At 41.2% G+C, this 18,730-nt stretch overlaps 1 pseudogene across 1 annotated transcript; it reads left to right on the forward strand.

Moving 5' to 3' along the window:
• Positions 1–236: 236 nt before the first annotated feature.
• On the forward strand, positions 237–17,935 carry LOC308498576 (calmodulin-alpha-like; annotated as a pseudogene). Its single transcript has 3 exons — positions 237–242; positions 1,716–2,210; positions 17,828–17,935. The product of its transcript is annotated as a calmodulin-alpha-like (transcript).
• Positions 17,936–18,730: the final 795 nt, after the last annotated feature.

The following is an 18,730-nucleotide window of genomic DNA, read 5'->3' on the forward strand; positions in this document are numbered from 1 at the left end:
TGGTATGCAATTGTGGGAGCTGGTTCAATAGTCTAGGTCAGATTGTTGTCTTGGCTTCTGGTGCTGGGACCTGAAAGTGGCCGACAGACAAACAAGAAGGAAAGATGCACATGAAATGGAAAGGGAAGAGTGAGAACAAGCTGAAACCTGCAGACGGACTGAAACCTGCGTTGGTCCCTCCTGGCCTCCAAGTTCAACATGTGGATGGCCTGCTGGAGAAGCTGGTGCCCTGAATCATGAAGGTAGGCACACACCTGGCTCCGGAGTGGGAGGGGCTGACCCAGCTCCTGCCCCTCACCAACAAGAGGAGCCAGCAGAGAAGCAATAGAGTGTAGCAATGACTGGGGCCTTGCCCTGACCTTCCAGAGCATAAAAAGCATGCAGCTGCGGCTCCACTTCCGCCTTCCAAATCTCACACAAATGTCTCTTCTGGCCGACACTAACCTGAAACTATGCAAGGAAGGGAGTTTGGGGAAACATAGTTGTGGCTTAACTAAATTGACTGAGCACAAGTCTTCCACACATAAATGTGGACTCTAAAGAAAAGGGATGGTTGCCATAAAAAATTGGATAATGTTCATTTAAGGTTTCACTCACCAGGGAGAAGCACATTGGGACTTTTGAGGATGCTGATAATATTCTCTTTCTTTACCTAGATCACAGATACCTGGGATTTGTTGTATCATTAATTCTTTAAGCTATAAACATGAGTTTTCTACCATCTGTAGAATGTATATTATTCACAATAAAATGCTATTTTAATCATTAGAATGAAGATAAAATATGAAGAAAGTTATCAGAAGAACAAAGGGATGATTCTGGTCATTTTGAGGAGCCACTGCAGGGAGGCTTCTTCCTCCTATAGTTTGGGGGTCAGAATTCACCAGATTTGAAGATGATATTATCATCCACTACTGGCAAGAGAGCAAATAAGTACAACCTTCAGAGAAGAGAATCTGATCATATCGGTTTTAGTACACCCACCCTCTGGTCCAGGAATTACACTTCCAGAAATCCATCTGTCATGCAGGGTCTCTAGTCCTGCTCCCCACACAAGAACACAGGATATGGTGAGGGCACGGTGTCATAGATAGGGGAGTCATACCACTATATTTTCGCTGGCGGCTGGGTTGGAGACACAGGAAGTAGGAGCCACACGATCCACAACCTGCCGTCTGCTTCTCTGCCAACCAATCCCCCTTGTTAACTGCAAACCGAGCTTGCTAGCTCAGCCACGGCAGTTATATCAGTGGCCAATGGCTAGCTGGTTACAGCTGATGGCCAACTAGTTACAGCTCATAGCCATCTATTACCTGAGCCAGCACCTTTCCACGTGAGGCCGAGAGCCTGGAAACTGCTCTCTGGGACTCTGTCCCCACACCATCCTGTAGAAATACACATATAGGTGGATGCGTGTACAGGATATTCATGGTGGCATTATTTATAAAACTCAAAGCTTATAAACAACCTAAATGTGCATCAAATAAGTAAACTACGAAGGTGCCCTCACCCAGGGAACACATGGAATGCAGTGGTGTAAACACAAGGTTAAAACCTGATGCTACGTGGAGGAAGCAGAGCAGACCACATGTTGTATGATTCCATTGACAGAAAATGCCAAAAAAAAAAAAAAAAGGCAACTATACAGAGAAAGCAGATGAGTGGTTACCTGGGGCTGGGAGTGATTGCAAAAAAGAATGAGGGTGTCCAAGTAGAACAAACAAGCTGAGTGGCTATGTGGTGACATCTCAGAGACCAGTAGCACATGCAGCGTGGCTGGCCAACTGACTGAAGAGCAGATTGCAGAATTCAAAGAAACTTTTTCACTATTTGACAAGGATGGTGATGGAACTATAACAACAAAGGAACTGGGAAATGTAACGAGGTCTCGAGCAGAATTCCACAGAAGCAGAGTTATAAGACATGATAAATGAAATGGATGCTGATGGTAACGGCACAGTTGACTTTCTGGAATTTCTGACAATGATGGCAAGAAAAATGAAAGACACAGACAGTGAAGAAGAAATCAGAGAAGCATTCCGTGTGTTTGACAAGGATGGCAATGGCTCTATTAGTGCAGCAGAGCTTCGCCATGTGATGACAGACCTTGAGAGAAGTTCACAGTTGAAGACGTTGATGAAATGATCAGGGAAGCAGCCCTTGATGGTGATGGGCAAGTAATCTATGAAGAGTTTGTCCAAATGATAACAGCAAAGGGAAGACATTGTACAGAACGTGTTAACTTTTTTGTACAAAATTGTTTATTTGCCTTTTCTTTGTTTGTAACTTATCTGTAAAAGGTTTCCCCCTACTATCAAAAGAAATTGCATGTATGGGAATTAGGACTTCATTCCTCCATGTTTTTTCCCCCTTATCTTACTGTCATTGTCCTGAAACCTTATTTTAGAAAACTGATGAAGTAACATGTTGCATGTGGCTTCCTCTGACTATATCTAAGCCCTCCTGCACATCTCAGCTTAGATGGAGTCGGTCATATGAGGGACCATCTGGGTTATGCCTTTCTTTAAGTGGTTTTCTTTCGGAACTGTCAGTATGATGTTGTTGAAGTGTCGCGTTGCAACTCTGCGTGGACCATGGACAATCAACAATATGTATTTAAAAGTTGCACTGTTGCTATAATTTTATATATATAATGTGATGGTTCAGTGTGAGGTCGGAGGGATAGTGGATGGGGGGAGGGGGGTTCACAGTGTGAGGGATATAAATGATGAACGTCTAAGTATTACCTTGTCTTGTACACCTGAAACTAATAAATAAATAAATAAATAAATAATATAAAAAAAATAAAAAAATAAAAATAAAAAATAAAAAAAAATAAAAGTTGCACTGTTGCAAAATGGGTGTATTATCCAGGTACTCGTGCACTAATTTTTTGTAATACTGGTCCTGTGCCAGAAACATTTTCTTTTATTGTTACTTGCTTTTTAAACTTTGTTTAGCCGCTTAAAATCTGCTGATGGCACAATTTGCCTCAAATCCATCCCAAGCTGTATATTTGTTTACCAATAAAAAAAAAGAAGAAGAAGAAGAAGAAGGGTGTTTTTTAGGGGCAACAGAAATATTCTAAATTTGGATTGTGGTAATAATTATACAACTCTGTAAATTTACTAAAAATCATTGGATCGTATACTTAAAACAGATTAATTTATAGTAGATAAATTAGACCCCCATAAAGCTGTTAGAAAAGAATATTTTTTAAAAATGAGGTCATTATATGAATGTACATGAAATAATGTTGAGTGAACAGGGACGTAGAACAGCATGTGGAGTAAATGGCATATCTATTTGTGTAAAACACATTATAATGTATATGGGTTTATCAGTGTTCAGAAAAATATCTGGGAGGATATACACCAATCAAGCTGTTAAAAGGAGCTGTTATTAACAGTTCTATTGTTAAAGAGAAGAATTGGAGGATAGGGTAACATTCATGATTAATTCATACAGTTTTACATTGTTTCAATGTATGTGGCTGGGGCGAGATTTTTCCAAAAATGAGGGATCTGAAGCCTGGTATCTGTGGATGGAACCTGCCAGGCCAGCACAGATATAGACTTCCTTCCCGAGAGGGAAGCTGGGCTTTGTGGGCACACCCGTTTCTATGCCTTTATATTTTCTCATTGAACAGTATTAGTGTTTTTTTAACTTCATTTCCTGGTAAAGTTGCTTTTAAAAAACAGCACCTTAGTCTCAAATGAGTTAAGAACCAGTAAGCAATGAAGAGCGGGGAACAGTATTTCTAAAAGTGCTCCATGTTAAAACGGGCTCCTTCCTTAAAAGGCAGCTTTATGGACCATCTCTAAATAGATCAGGGTCCTGGGCAGAACAGATGGCATCCTGGAGCTGGGCAACGAGAGTTTCATCAAACCCATGAGAATTGAATTAAAGGAACCTTTAACAAAAGTGTAGGAAAGCTATGGAGAAAGTAATGAGCAACGGTGCAGTACCCCAAGGCCAGGAACCGTTGGGATCTATGAGTCTCCCTAGGCCTAAGGAGTGAGATAACCATTATGGGAGCCCAGAGAGAAAGCTATTTGATGAGGGCTGCCTGACAGGAGACAACCCCCAGCAACCATCAGGAGAAGAGCTGGAGAAATAAATGTCCTGATTTGAAGCTTCTGCCCAGCACCAACATCCTATCAGGGTTCCCATTGGCTGAGGGCAAGAACCAGAGGACAGGGGCAGTCCATAGCAGTCAGCATCCCAGGACATAGAGCAGAAAAAGGTACAGGGTTGGGTCTGAAAGAACTAATGGAAGGCCTCGAACTCACCGTTCCAGCTTAAGATTAAGGGGAGGGTCCCAGTTCTATTAAATCTGAATAGCTGAGGGTGGGTCCTGGGAATCTGGGGCTTCAGATGAGTCTCATCAAGACTCAAGTTTAAAACCCTCTGACCCAGAAGAAATGGTGGCAGAGCTGCCCAAACTGGAGATGAGAAATGCCCTGTTAGAATTAAACTTGTTTGGGAGGGTGAATCTTTCCCTTACTGGTGTCTATCCTACTTCTGCTCTCTCTCCATATACACATGTGCTTCCTGTCTCTAAGACCCCCCAACTCCTGCTGATCCCTAGCCAAAAGCAAGGTGGCCTTGCATTGGAGCCTCCTCCTGACCATTCCATATGCCCAAGGTAGAACAGAAGTGGGGGTGGGGAGGGGATGTGGGGAGGAGCAGCAATTACTGCCCCAACTCAAGGCCCCTCCCCAAGCAGCTTCAGAGACAGACACAAGGCACCTTCCCGGAGAAGACAGACACGCCACTGATTTCTCCACGGAGCCTTGAAAAGTCTAATGTCAGACATGGGGAACCATAAACAGCATGGCCAGCTTCCTATCAAAACTGGCTCTGCACCAAGCCAACAGAGAGGTGGAATCAAACTCTTGATTCCCACAAGATGGTCTGCCCCTTGTTTTCTCTCTATTCACTTCAGTAATAATACCAGCTAGCCTTTCTAGAGGACTTTTTGAGATGTCCACCCTTAAGCTGAGGGATTTCCTACACTCTAGACTGCACGGCACCTTGAACACCTCTGCTGTGCACTGCCGAACTCCACTCCCACCCAAGTGCATAAGCGTGACTCCCAGCGAGCATCTGAAATGCTCACGCGTCTCTGTGTCATAGTAGCTCCCAGGGATCAGGGTCGGGGTTACACAAAAACCTTCTGTTTGTGAAAAGATTCTGCTAATTCTGCTATAGGTACACACATGTACCTATAATGTGTGGTATTCACATTGCACTCTACGCAAATGGAACCCCGTTGGGCTGTACAGTGTCACATCTGCCCATCTATGAGTGGAGGCGCTAAATTGTCTCACCTAAATCTAGACTGGGTGGAAGAGAGCTTCAAAGATCCACTTCTAGATTAACCTCCCCATTTGACAGGTGAGCGACTTGAGGCTCAGAGCAGGTGGACATCTGCCAAAAGGTCTTGAACTACAAGTGACAGAAGCAGTGCTGGACACCGATCTCCAGGTTCCCTATTCATTACTCTCTTCACTACATAAGGAAGTGTCTTCCCAAGAGTCTGAAGATTTACCCATATAAGACTAACATCAAGATTCATAAGATTGTGCCCATGACCTTTTTCTTCCAGGAACTGTAGATAAAGATGTAGGGGGAAAGAAAACCCAAAAATAGAGACCCGGAGGGCAATACGAAAGTTATTCCCTCATTTATTCATTTATTTCCATCTATCACGTTAAGTAGTTGAACACTTGGAACTGGTTTGGTGGTGAACACTGACATGAGGAGAACTTCTTGCAAGAAATTTTAATGCCAAGAAGCCGACAACCATACAGACGTTTTGTTTATTTGTTTGTTTTACATTTTTAACAGCTTTATTGTTGTGTAATTGACATACAAAAACCTGTAGGTGTGTAATATACACAATTTGATGAGTTTGGACATATGAACACACCCATGATACCATCACAAGAATCAAGATAATAAACATATCCATCACCTCCAAAAGTTTCCTTGTGTCCCTTTGTGTTTTTGTTTTATAGGTTTTTGCTTTTTGTAATAAGAACACAACATGGGATCTACTGTCTTCACAAATTTTTTAATGCACGATACCCTATTCTTAATTATAGGCACTCTACTATTCTGCAGATCTCTACAACTTACTCATTTTTGAAATACATTTTTGTATAGCCGGTGAGAAAAGGTTAATTTTTTTTTCCAAGTCAAGTTGTTGTCCTTTCAGTCTTAGTTGTGGAGGGCGCAGCTCAGCTCCAGGTCCAGTTGCCCGTTGCTAGCTGCAGGGGCGCAGCCCACCATCCCTTGGGGGAGTCGAACCGGCAATCTTGTGGTTGAGAGGATGCGCTCCAACCAACTGAGCCATCCAGGAGCCCAGCGGCAGCTCAGCTCAAGGTGCCATGTTCAATCTTAGTTGCAGAGGGTGTAGCCCACCATCCCTTGCAGGATTCGAGGAGTTGAATTGGCAACGTTGTGGGTGACAGCCCACTGGCCCATGTGGGAATCGAACCGGCAGCCTTCGGAGTTAGGAGCAAGGAGCTCCAACCGCCTGAGCCACCAAGCCGGCCCAAGGTTAAATTTTTTGAGTGTACCAATGTTACAGTGAGAAAACGGGGAAATTGAAATTCTAAATATGACTTTTGTAGGGCACAGAGAGATTTTTTACCTAAAAACATAAAGGATGTGCTAAAAGAAACATTCTACAAAAGCACAGTGAAACAGGCATAATTTAATAGCAACCATTAACACGTAAGTATTGGAAGAAAGGCACCAAACAGTACCTTGAGGTGATTTAGCAGAGCAATGGAGGGTATAGACCTTGGGGCCAGATCCCTGCAGGCACACACCTATTCTGGTTAAAGTCTTGTGCCTCAGTTTCCTCCTCCTTAAAATGAGTTGATTATAGAACCACCTTCATAGGGTAGTTTTAAGGATTAGAGGAGTTAGTTAATACATCTAAAGCACTTAGCCCAGTAATAGAGCATGGTAAGCTCTCAATAAATGTTAGCTATTAATATTTATTTAAATCTTTCATTTCATTCTAACTTCATGGATGTAGTGATTTGGGCTAAATTTATGCATAGCAATTTGGATATGAAGTTCAAATGAGTTCCTGGCTACAGTTCTAACACAAAACGTACACAACCACCATTAACTTGCCTGTCGTGTAAAGATGGTAATGTTTCTAAAACCTGATCTGTTCTGCTTATATTCATTGATTTATACCAGCTAATAAGTCAGATTAGGCAGTTTCCATCTAGGAAGTCACAACCCTGTAAACTTGCAGAAAACTAATCTTAAAATACACAGCTACCTAAGAGTTGATACTCTTGGGACTCTGATGAACAGTGAGGAACGTGCTGCCATTAGAATAAACCAACTCTGGTATTTTCTCTTTTCCTATTATATGCCTGAATCCTGCCCACAAAAAAACATACCTGTATGTGGTAGATGGAGACTACTGGGCTGTGCTGTTTATTCATTTAAAAGTTGAATATATCCCTATTTTAGACCTGGCTATTCCCCTGACTCTAGAGAAAAAGAGGTGAACAGGTTCAATGTCTACCCTCATGGTATAATGGAGAGGCAGACAGGAAATCAATGGACAAAACCCACACATGATAAGTATGAGAGTCAAGGTTATGCAATGGTTTTATGGGAACACATGGAGAGACTCATAACTCAGCCTGAGGAGGCTTTTAAGAAGGTATAATTCATGAGCTAATTCTTGGGGAATTAACAGAATTTCTCCATATGGCAGCACAGGAAAGGCATCCAGTGAAAGGAAACAGTATGTGCAAAGGCTCAGCAATGAGGGTTTAGAGACTTCTTTGGGGGTATCATGCAAGCCTTCCTTCTCCAACCTATGTGTGTTCTACCTGAAGCTACCCTCCTTGCCAAAACTAGGCCAACCAGAGTTTCTTTCCTGAAAATAGGAGGATAGGATATTACCTGGGTTTTTCAATTGATTTGGGTGATGTAAATTCATGAATTAGGTGTGGGCAGAAAGAAGCAGAGAAAGCTGGTGTGCCCAGAAAAGGAAGTGAAATAGAGCTAGTAAATGAAGTAGAGGCGAAGAATCAATGGCCTCCAAAGAGAGGAAGCTCAAGAAAGAAGCCATCTGCCTGCTCCTGGTTCTGGTCCCTCTTGGAATCTCATGACCCTTGGGGTCCATCAGTTACCCCCTGGATCCTTCCACTAAATGTCCTCTAGGCTTTGACCTCTTTAAAGCAGGTTTCTGTTACTTACAACTGAAGAAACCTAGACTATGGCAGACAGCATGATGCAGTAGGGGAAATTCAAGGAATCCAGCTCAGCCAAAGCAAAGGCCATACCAGATGGGGAGATGAGATAGACAGGACTCGGCCAATAGGCAAGGCCAAACTGCAGAGGGCCTTGAATGTTTTGCTAAACGGTTGGAACTTTATCCCATAGTTAACAGGAGCTTTAAGCAGGTGAACAATGCCATCAGATTGCTTCCTGAGTGGTCTGTGAATGGACTTAAAGGGGTAGAAGCTCAAGGCAGGAGTCCAGTTAGGAGGTGAGGGTCTTGGCAAAGCAATAACACAGGGGATGGAGATAAGGAGATGAGTTTAAGAGATCTTTAAGGGCAAACCAGCAGGACATGGCTGTCAACTGGACAGGCCAGGGCAGTGAGGAAGAGGGAAAGAACCAAAAAGGATTTTTCAACCCATAGCTTGGACAAATGGCTTGAAGGAAGCAGGTTTTAGACAGAAGACATTGGCTTTAATTTTGGATTTAAAAATTAAAGGATACAAGTAGGCATGTCAATGTGCATTGGAACATATAGCTCTGGAAGTCCAAGTAAACTGGCTAGCCTAGAAACACATTTTTAGAGATCATTCTCACCGAGATGGCCAATCATTAGAGCCACAACAGTAGTTAACGTCACCCAGGAAAAGCAGATACCGTGTTTCTCTGAAAATAAGACCTAGCCAGACAATCATCTCTAATACATCTTTTGGAGCAAAAATTAATATAAGACCCGGTCTTATATTATATTATAAGACTCAGTCTTACATTATAGTAAAATAAGACCGGGTCTTATATTAATTTTTGCTCCAAAGATGCATTAGAGCTGATTGTTTGGCTAGGTCTTATTTTGGGGGAAACACGGTAACAGGGAAAGTTCAGAAAAGGGGGGAGAATAGCATTGAAAGGACTGAAAGAGGAAGATGAGCCTTCCGAAGAGACTGAAAAGAAGGCAAAGATGCAGGAGGAAAGCAGGAGCCCAGGGAAAATAAATCTTTCAGAAGGAGGAAGTGTGGCGTGTGGGGAAATGTCTCCTTCACTTCTGGTGAGAGCAGAAATCTGACCACTTATTTCCTGGTTGAGCCTTGTCTTTCTTTATAACCTGTGCATGTACACCCAATGAGCAAGCTGGGGTTCAGAATCTCTGAGAACCTCTCTCAGACCCTCTACTGACCTGCCCCCTTGGGGCCTCCTTGACAAGCTAGCCCTCACTCGCCTGTTGATTCCAGCCTGGCCACCTGGAACGAAACAGGGCCAATTTCTCTGAGTATATTTCTTGCATTACTAAATCTCCCAGCTTTTTCATTTTTGCTCTCAGCCCCATTTCCTAATACTCAAGTAAGAGTCCACAGGTCAGAGCCCATGAGCCAGGTTGGCCTTAACCACAGTGCCCACTCCCCTTGCCCCCAACTCTAAGTCATTACCTTCCACAAACCCGCAGGCCTTACTCTTTCCCATAGGTACGAGCTTGTTCCCTAAAGGACACTTGACCCTTTATTCTTTTCAGGTGTACCCAGACTTATGCAAACCCTTGAGCAGGCCCAGGTCATGTTCCAACGGAAACTGCTAATGTCACTCATCTCTCTCCCCTTGAGCAGTATGACTCACTCAGACCTTAGCTGCAAAGTGAAGCAGAGAAATACGGTGTTTCCCCAAAAATAAGACTGGGTCTTATATTAAGGTTTGCTCCAAAAGACACATTCGAGCTTATGTTCAGGGGATGTCCTCCTGAAAAATCATGCTAGGCCTTATTTTCCAGTGAGGTCTCATTTTCAGGGAAACACGGTAGGATCATAGCTGACAGGGATGTGGGCTCAAGGGAGGGTTATTATAAGATGAGAACTTGTATGCTAATGGGAACGATCCAGAAGAAGAGAGAAAAAATGCATAGTGCAGGAACATGAATGAAGACCATTGATCCCCTTCCCATGCTGTGTTTTCATCTCAGAGCATCCCCCATGCCTTTGAAAGTGATATCAAAACTCTCCTATTAGCTCCCTGACCTTGTGACGTCATGCAGGACGCACTGCCATTAAACTTAGAAGATTTGGGGTTACTTGACAGTTCCTCAACTGACTCACCTTTCTGAGACTCTCTGCTATATAATAATGTCTACCATTTATCAAGGCCCTAGTCTATCCTAACAATCTGGCATACAGTATCTTGAACCTTGACAAGCTTCTAATGCTATCGTCTCTTCAAAGAGACAGGGGTTCTGAGAAATTAAGTTACTTCCTCAAGATCATACAAGTCATGGTAGACCAAGACCTAGCCTGACTCAAAGCCCCCATGGCTCTCACACCCCCACAGTGCTACTCCATGTAGCATGAGCAGTTGAGAGTTCACACTCTGAAAGCAGTTAGTCCTTGATGTAACTCCAGTTTTGCCACATATCTGCTTCTGTGTTACCTTGGGCAAGGTACTGATCTCCTTGGCTTTATATTCTTCATCCGTAAAATGGGGATAATAATAATTCCTACCATAAGGTCTTGGTGAGCACTAAATGAAATCATTCATGCAAAAAGTGCTTTTCACAGTGCCTGGCACATATTAGGTCTTCAATTATCAGTAGATGCATCTGTGAGTGCTGAGCTAAGCTGATGTGTTGGATTGTGGCGTACAAGTGTGTTCATGACCTTGAAGGCTTAGAAAGAGAGGATCTTCTGTGCAAAAGAACAATTTCAGAAACCCATTCTCATTCTAGCCTTAGTGACTGAAAGAAAAGTATTCCCCACACCTGGGGGTATTTATCCATTTTCCAAGGGCCCTGCTTACCCTCAAAGATATGAACTACTGATAGATGAAGTAGGAAGGTATTAGAGGGGAAGGAGAGAGAAAGGAAGGAGAAGAGAGGAGGAAAGGAGGGAGACCTCTCAGGAACTCCTCATGTGAGATCTGATCAATAGCTATCTGGAACACACCTAATTACTAATAATAATGATCTGGGCAACAGTAGAACTTTCATATTAAGTTCACACAGAGCTATAGTCCTATTGGTACATCTTAGTAGATTGTTAGATTTAGAGCATCTTCTCTTACAACTGGAGCTTACTTAATCAAACCTCATTTCATGGAAGAGGAAACAGGTTCAGAAGGTTTAAGGGAATATTTAAGGTCACACCGCTACCAAGTCTTTCTTTTCTTCCTCTTTTATTTAATCAGAAGCATTTTTCCAAATCTTCAGATTCAGCTTGTGGGGCACTAGGAACCCCAGATAGATCTCTTTGTTCTGGTCACCCTAATGTTACAGGAAATTTCATAAACTCTTTACATACCTACAATCCATAAGCTCCTTTGTCCCCTAAGTTTCATTTCTATAATACCTGCTCTTGTTTTAAGGGCCTAGCACAAAGTTAGGTGCATAGTAGGCATTTGATCCATAATCAATTAACTGGCTATTTGAGTCTTATTAGCACATGTTTCCTAAAATGTCTTGGTGAATGTGTGCAGGAGATAGTCCATGCTGAGTATCATCAGGAGCCCAGCAAAGAGGAGCACCCAAGGATGCTTGCCAAGTGGGGAAACTTGCACTGCATGGCATCTAAGCCTCACTTGTTTAGTCTCCCTCCATCCTCAATGCTTTCAAAGTTGGAGCAAAGCCAGCTCTTTCAGGAAGACAGCCTTGTTTACAATATGGGAACAAAGAGAGGTACGGATGTGGCCTCATAGGTTTCTGTTGGGCAATATGATTTCTTCCCATGTCGAGAAGTGACTAGATTTCTTAAGAGGCACCTCCCACTTACTTTCTATATCTTACTTCTCCTGCCACATTGATTTGAACTCGCTAAAATAAGGGGGTGCTAACAGTATAAAGGTTACTAGAGGGGAAGAGGCGTGGGGGAGGATGAAAAGGATAAAAGGGGTCAAATACCAAGGTTACCAAAAAAATGTATACAAGTGGACACTTTGGTCAACATTGCTCAAGCAGTAGTTTGGCGTAATCATAAGAGTCTGGACGTTGATGGTAACCACTTTGAGCACCTCTTGTAATTGCAGAAGTCAAATGTGACTTGTGTTCATCTTTTGTTATCAGTATATATTGAGTATTACAATTTTAATAGTTTTTTTTTCCTTTCTTAAAATGTTTACACATTTTTTTGGCACCCTCGGTATATGGTGATGGAGGGAGACCAGACTTTAAGTGGAGAGTACACAAGGCAATAGGCAGATGATGTATGATAGACTAGTACAGTTGAGACTTATGTAAGGTCATTAATCAATGTCACCCCAATAAACTTAATTTAAAAAAGAAGGGGTGCTAAGTCTGGGATAACGTGCAGTCACTCACCCCCAACATACACATATTACACATACACGTGCATATGTGCGTAAACAACAGACACATACACACTGTGAGTTAACTAGAAATATGGTCAATGTGTCCTCCAGGTTGACATTTAAAATTCACTGGGAGAAAGTTTTAACAGTGCTTATCTTTAAGGAAAGGAAATACAGAACGGAAAGGGAAATTGTTCTTTATCTTACATGCTATTTGAATTTTTATTGATATCCTGTCATGATGGTGGCCTGAAGAAGTATGGGAAGCAACAACAACAACACACACACCCTACATAGAAATGTGAGATAACATATATATATATATATATATATATATATTTTTTTTTTTTTTTTAAAGATTTTATTGGGGAAGGGGAACAGGACTTTATTGGGGAACAGTGTGTACTTCCAGGCCTTTTTTCCAAGTCAAGTTGTTGTCCTTTCAGTCTTAGTTGTGGAGGGCGCAGCTCAGCTCCGGGTCCAGTTGCCGTTGCTAGTTGCAGGGGGCACAGCCCACCATCCCTTGTGGGACTCGAGGAATCGAACTGGCAACCTTGTGGTTGAGAGCCCACTGGCCCATGTGGGAATCGAACCAGCAGCCTTCGGAGTTAGGAGCATGGAGCTCTAACCACCTGAGCCACCGGGCCAGCCCCAAATAACATATATTTTTAATTTTTAAACAAAAATATCTAAGATCAAAAACAAAGAGAGAGAGAGAGAGGAAAGAGAGACAGAGATATCTCTAAGGGCCATAAATGAAAAGGGAACTTAGAAATACATGGACTTCTCAGGGAGTAGGCGTTGAAGCCACAGGAACCCAGAAGGATACTAGACCCAGTCTAGGATGGGGATAGTAATATCAATGGGTCTACAGATCCCATGCACAGCAGATAACTAGAACTGGATTCCCTACCAAAAGCCAGGAACCTGGAAGGAGCTGGCCCACCCTTGACTGAGGATAGAAAAACACTTTCCAGCTTTGAGACATAACCCCAAAGTGAGCTGTCTGCCCTAGACCATTTGAGAAAGAGGGCCACCTGAGCAGCAGTTCAAAATCCCAAGACTAAGTAGCAAATAGGAAAGTCCCAAATCTACTCTTTGGAATGGTGTGGAAACGCAGGACCAATAAATAACAACAGTAACAAAAAAATGTTCTGAACCATGTGACTCAGTAGGGCCCAGTAAGGACATCCAGGATACTGCCCCATGCAGACTTCTTCATAATCCAAGATACATGTAAGACCCCCATGAAAAATACTCTTCAATAGATGAGCTCACAGTCAAATACTACAAGCTACAAACACCACAATCAATAGCCAGCTGACATACAAATGGGAGAATTCACACTTGAGGAACTAAAAATAATACAGCAATCTGAATGTGACTTTAAAATAAGTATGTTTTTTTAAATCCAGAGGACTTTTGTATCAAAAATGGAAGATTGGAGGAATGTTTTTACCTCTTGTCCCTCTCAAAACCCATTGAAAATGATACTAAAAATACTAAAGGTATTTTTAAGGCATAACCCCACAAGCTAGAAGAACAAAGAAACGTGAGAGAAAATAAAAGGTAAGAGATTTGTTTAATGGAAATAAGAAAGTAGATGTAAAGTGGTAACTTAGTTATCAGACCAGAACAAAAGACACAGAAAAAATTAAGGAAGCTAAAGAAATCTTCACAAAAATCATATCGTCAGAAAGATGAGAGGAAATGCTGTATCCATGAGGCAAGAAAAAGGTGCTATAGAAGGGAACAATTGAGGAACAGAAAAAGAAAAAAAAGCCTATTGGAAATTTAAAATAAAATAACAGAAATTTTGAAGTCCAATGTAAAGCCTGGGAGATAAAGTTAAGGGTTACTTCATGGATAGTGGGAAGATGAAGATGTTGAAAAATAGGCAGAAAGTGATAAAAATACTACAGAATCAATCTTGGGAGTCAACACCCCAAAATAAAAGGAATCCTAGAAAAAGAGAATAGGGGAAATGAAGGATATAAATGTATCAAAGAAATAATACAAGAAAATTTCACAGAACCTGAGTCTCTAGGTTAAAAGAATTCACCAGGTGCCTAGCAAAATGAATGGCGGGGGGGGGAACCCACCAAGGCACATCACTATGCATTCTAAAACTAAAAAGATAAAGAGAATGTCCTATAAAGCTTCTAAGAGAAAATTCAGTCACACACAATAGATCAAGAATTAGTATAGCACCAGAAATCCAGCAAGCCTAGAAGCTAGAAGAAATTAAGAAGAGCCCGCAAAATTCTGAAGAAAAATAAATTCCAACCTAGAATTCAGTACTCAGCCAAAATACCAGTCAAGTGTCAGAGTAGAATAAAGGCTTGCTTGGAAATTCAAGTTCTCCAAGATGTTTTTTTCCTTATATGTACTTCCTCAGCAAAATCCAGTAATCCAGCAAAATAAGGGGGTAAATTAAAAGAATGATAGCTAACATTTATACAGTGTTGACTATATGCTAGGCATTCTTCTTAATGTCGTGTGTGTGCGAGTGCGTGTACTCACTTCATTTAATCCTCAGAGGAATTAGCAGAGCATTATTATTATTATCCACATTCTGCAAAGTGGTGAAGGGGGGTTAAGTAATCTGCCCTTTGATACAAAGCCTGGAAGCAATAGTCTGGTTCCGGAGCCCAGGCCTTTAAAGAAAGAGGAAGATTTAACACCCATTCATGAAAGGAACTTCCTCAATCTGATAAAGAACCTCTATGAAAAATCTTTAGCTTACATCATATTTAATAGAGAAAGATTGAATGCTTTACCCCAAAACTGATAACATGATGATGTCTACTCTCGCCACTTCTATTAGGCATGGTACTGGCGGTTCTAGACAGTGAAATAAGACAAGAAAAATAAATAACAGGCATAAAGAAAAGGAAGAAATAAAACTGCCTTTGTTCTTAGATTGTGTGATTGTATACATGTAAAATCCAAAAGAATCTTTAAAAATAAAACGACTAGAACTAATAACTTAATTTACTAAGATCCCAGAATATAAGGTCAATATATATATATAACTCAATTATATGTCTATATACGAGTAAGAAAAAAAGTGGAAAATAATTTTTTTCTAAATACCATTTTTAATAGCATCCAAATAACCATAAAATAAATTCTTAGGGATAAATTTAACAAAATATGTGCAAAATCTGTATACCAGAAACTATGAAACATTTCTAAGATAAATTTAAAAATATCTAAATAATTGAAGAAAGATATCATGCTCATGAATTGGGAGACTCACTATCGTTGAGGTGTCAATTTTCTCCAAATTGCTCTATAGGGTCAACATAATGCAAAACAAAAATTACAGTAGGATATTTCATAGAAATTGACAAGCCAATTTTAAAGTTTATCTGGAAATGTAGTTAAAGCAATTTACAAAAAGGGAGCAGGCCTGGAGAGTAACCTGTCCAGATTGCAACAGGACAATGAAGGGCTCCAGGAGAGAGGTCTCCACGACCCGATAAACAGGAATGTATTAAGGAAAACATTTAGGACTAGCGCAATGAAAAGTACATGGAAAAAAATCCTATTGTTAAATTGAGAGAAAACAAAACTTGTACAAAGAAAAGAAATGTAGACTTTGTACCCAACTGTGAATAATTTTTTACATAATCATTACAACAAAAACACTGAATGTTGATTTAACCAAAAAGTGTGGTATCTGTGTCCTGGGAGAGTGAGGGAGTGGCAGTATTGTTTGCTGAACAAAGGTAAAAGCTGGAGAGAGTCTGGAGAGTGTTAAATCCTCAGAAGCCAAAATAGAAAGTCAATAGATGATTATCTAAAACTGGGGAGAAAACTAAAAGTCAGCAGAATAAGCATGATATTTAGAAATATGCAGACGATTATCAGATGAAACATCTATGAGAATTGAAAGTTGTTGCTTTTTCCTGTAGCAAGCGGGTTAGAAGGGCTGCTGCTCCTTTTCATTATAAGCTATATTTATAAAACTAAACAATTTACGTGAAATACTTTTATGGAAAAAAAACTAATTTTAGAAAGTCCGAATTAACATATTCTGTTTATTTATTTTTATTTTTTTAATTATTTAATTCATTGCTAACCTCAAGGTTGGAAGAAGGTTACTGAGTTTAAAAAACAGAACACCAGAATAGACAAAATCCATGGTGCCGAGAACTCAGCTGTTAGCCACTTGTAGATTTCTGGGCCAAACCCAGAGATCTTTGGCCCCTTCAACCTCTGTGTGGAGACAGCAAAAGGCAATACTCCATCACGATTTCTTGGTTAGTGGGAATCTCTGGGAAGACCCTTAGACCAAAGAGGAGATGGTCATTTTATTTCATATGAACCAATAAGACTTTTCAGACTCTGGAAGGCCCTAATTAAAATGCAAGCTGCTGGGAAAGAGAAGATCTTAAATTCCTATTGGGTAAAATCCAGATTATTAATTAATGTTTTTACTGGAACTAGTGAAAATGGGTCACTGGACGGAGAGCAAGGGACGCTGAGGGGGCTGTGGTTAGTCAGAAGGGAGCTAGTATACAGGAAAATAGTATATTTCAATACAATTACTTGGAGACTGGAACATTTTAACCAAGCCTACAAAACAAATTTTCAGTTTTTTAAATTAGCAAGCATTGTACAGAACATACATTCACATCCTAACTCCTGTCCTCAAACCTACCCTCAATGTTCACCCCACCTCTAACCCCAATCCTATCTGTCTGACAGTGGGGCAGAAGTGTAATGGCCACCATAATGAGAAGGTATCTTAAGACCAAAAAACAATGCAGGCAATGCCATAGAATTTATCATCGGGTAATTTACTTACAGGGATGTAGGGTTGGAGCAGACAGATGACCCAGCAATCTGCACAGATTATTCTCCTCTGACAGACTCCTGTTACAGGACTTTTTTAATAGTATAACTCAGGTACTAATGATTGACAAGACAAAGGGACAAAGAATGCAGTACTCACCAGAGGTCATACCTCTTGGAGGTCTTGTGATACGTGATTGTTTACTATCGATACTATCACCACTTTAATATTTATCTCAGGTGTCATGACATTCCGGCCCTCCTAAAAAAAATATTTATAGCTACACAAAGTAACTTTAAGGAAAAAAGATAATTATGCTTGCTAAAGATGGTATGGTCAGTTAAAGGTCACAGCATGAAAACTTAAAGATGGAAGACATCCAAGACACAGAGAAGGAGTTAGTTTTGTTCACATAGACATCTAGACACCATCCCTAACTCTCTGCCACCTCTGACCAGCCCCCGACCCAACCCCCAGTCCTCTCCTAAGATCCCCAATCTCATCCTCACCCTGGACATTGAGCTCCTCCCTGAGGTCAACCCTTTCCCTGACCTTGACCAGATATCTAAACCTTACCCTATTTAGTGATTGAAACACCAGTCTTTGATATTTTAATACACCATGTTGTTTCAGTACCAACATCCTGGCATTTTTACAGATCCAAAATCGAAATCATTTATGTCTTGTACTATAACCAGAGAATTACACACTGTATTAAAATGTCTAATCAAACAGTGGTGCACTTTGTTTGACGAGAGGACTGACTCCATCCCTCTCCTGTTTAAAACACTTCTAAGTTATTTTATTGTTGTTTGATTCTCACTTCCCAGGTTACTAAAAAGGTCAAGCATCTTTTCAGCTGCATATTGGTCATTCGTATTTCTCCAGACCCATTATGGATCCTTATTAACTTGCTGAAGCCCCTAATGGAGTTGTCTTTGGGACACCATAGGATGAAGGAAGATGGGCATTGAGGGATAAAATAGGGGAGGTGGGTGGGAACTTGGGGAGAGGGGAAGAAGGTAATGTCCACAGGCCCAGCTCCCAGCCTTCTTCCCTGGGTTCTTCTACATTCTTCTGTCTTCTCTCCTTAATCAGATACATCTCTTAGGGCTTGAGCCCCTAACTCCTTCCTCACCAACCTGTGCGTAGGCAGAGGCACCTCCATCCTGGCCCCTGGGAATCCATCTTAGACAACGCTCCAGTGAGGGTGGTAGCCCTACCAGTAGTGGTTTTGTTCCAGTCACTAACTGCACTAACTAGCAGTGGCTACTATTATAGCCACTAACCCACCCCAGCCCTTCATTCTATTTCTGGCACCCATCCCTGAGACTCACCACTCCCTCACATTCATCCCATTCCTATGTTTCCCGGTTCCCC

This window comes from Rhinolophus hipposideros (assembly GCF_964194185.1).
Source record: "Rhinolophus hipposideros genome assembly, chromosome: 6".
In the NCBI taxonomy this organism is placed as follows: Eukaryota; Metazoa; Chordata; class Mammalia; order Chiroptera; family Rhinolophidae; genus Rhinolophus; species Rhinolophus hipposideros.